Source organism: Buceros rhinoceros, unplaced genomic scaffold (assembly GCF_000710305.1).
Source record: "Buceros rhinoceros silvestris isolate BGI_N320 unplaced genomic scaffold, ASM71030v1 scaffold6521, whole genome shotgun sequence".
NCBI lineage: Eukaryota > Metazoa > Chordata > Aves > Bucerotiformes > Bucerotidae > Buceros > Buceros rhinoceros.
In genome coordinates this window covers 6,734-8,774 of record NW_010395886.1, presented here as the reverse complement: position 1 = coordinate 8,774, position 2,041 = coordinate 6,734, and the positions used below count along the sequence as shown (strand labels likewise).

General features: G+C 47.4%; 1 protein-coding gene across 1 annotated transcript in view; it reads right to left on the bottom strand.

The window, feature by feature from the left end:
- DUSP22 (dual specificity phosphatase 22) overlaps positions 1-2,041 on the bottom strand; it is a gene marked incomplete at its 5' end in the record, with an annotated part of 35,615 nt that overhangs the window by 32,740 nt on the left and 834 nt on the right. The window lies entirely within an intron of this gene.

Genomic DNA, 2,041 nt, shown 5'->3' with positions numbered 1-2,041 from the left:
CCTGCTTCCACCCAGCAGAAACCCCTGCCAGCACGGGCTCCCTGAGGAGTCACTGCAGAAAGGAGGGGAGGCTGTCCTCTAGAGAGCAGAGACACCCCTGGCTCACATTCTGGAGAAGCTCCCTCCCCTCCGCCCCGCACAGAGACTCGGAGGGTGCCACAAAGCCCCAGCCCTGTGCCTGGGCAAGATGCACAGTGCCAGGGGTTCAGTTTTACTCCTCTTACTGACAAGATGCAACTTTATTCAATTCAAGCTATCAGTCTCAAGCTGAAGAAGTAAGAGAATGCTCAAAAGTGCATTACAGGAAATAATTTTATAAATCTATGTCTTTAAAAGTATTTAGACATTTCACCTGCCCAAATCAGGATCATCCAACCAGTCCCAACTGCAGATGCTGCTGAGTATTTCTCAGTCAATGATCCCCTTTATGGCAGTCTCAAAACTCATTAGGTCACTTTTTGAAAAAGTGCCACAAATCAGAACATGCCCCAAGAACAGGGCAAACTCCTCCAGAAAAACGCACTGGTGATTAACCAACAGTCTGTTACTTCACCGCACAGAGCGCTCACTGCAATTGCTCTTAAGCAGTAAGGCGGGGGGAGGGATGTTCTGGGGCAGGGGATGCAGAATAAGATAGAATTATAGAAGTTTGCTTTTGTATTAGTGAAGTTCTGTAACACCAGTCTTCTCTCTTCCTCTCCAGGTATGGTAGCTAATTTGAGATTATAACAACAGCTGCTCGTGATGGTAGGACACAATGATTAAAAGCAACGTGAGCAAAGGTCATAGCAATATATAAACCAATATTTTTTGTGGGTTTTTAATCAATTAAAAAAACCAGACTCCATAACACAAACACTGAGATTAAAGCTAACCCATCCTTACTTTTTTTTTTTTTAAACAGATGTAGCTGAAGCTTTTCAGCCCCTGCTTTTTTTCAGCTAGATTCCCAGAAACACTGCCCACTCACACCACCCTTATGTGCACGCCTCTACAAGCAGAAGTGACCCGACACGCTATTTAAGGACCATTTGCAAGGCACACCGCTGAGTGGCCAGAGCAGCACAACCAAGAGGGTCGCGGGCCCCGCCACGAGCAGAGATGCTGACTCACTCCACAACCCTGGGCAACTCCCCTCAGCTGGTCAAACTGTTCATCAGCTGAAACAAGAACTGCACCAAGAAACAGATGCTCCGGCTGAGTTTCGCTCCCCTGGGCAGGTTGTCGAGGGCTTACCAGCGGGATGGCCACAGTGAGAGGGGCAGATTGAGAGCCATGTTCCTCGGCCCATCCTGCCCACTCTGCCACACAGCTTGAAACCTAAAGGACTCCACTGCCACATGTTCTCCCATCCCAGCCCTCTCAAATTACTTGACAGGAAAGAAAAAAATGAAGAAAACAAAAAGAGGAAGTAACATGGCTACGGCCAAGTTAGCTTTGTCACTGGCCCATGCAGTGGTCTATCCAAAGTGTTTTCAAAACTATCCTCTTCCCCTTATTTTCCCTTTTTCCTGTTTTCTTTCTTTTTTCTCCTTACCTACTTACAGTATAAACTCACTTCCATCCTCTCATTTTCCTTACCACAGCATGATTAATCTCCTCTGACACACTCACTGTTGTACTTGTGTTTGCATCCCAGTGTGGCAAAAGGCAGCTTTTAACTTCACGTGCACCTTCGGGCTGCCTCTCAAGGTGATCGGCTCTACTTCCCAAGGGGCAGCAAGCCAGAAAAATGGGTCAGCAGATCCAGAGGTGGGTAAATCAGGCAAAACCCACTGAACTCACAGATTTGGGGATGGGAGGGCAGGGAAGAAAGGGTGGGCATGAGACAGAGAAGAGGTGCAGCACCATCTAAATCCAGTGCAGTCACTGTTCAATCTTAACAGACCAGCTGTGATATCAGACACATCAGGAAGGACAGGATATCACAGTAGCCCCTGTGAGCCCTGCTTTGCTGTTGTACCCAAGCATAAGAAATATAGGGTCTACACGTCTCAAAATGACTACACAGGCACAACCGGTTTACTTCTGAGTAGGGAAA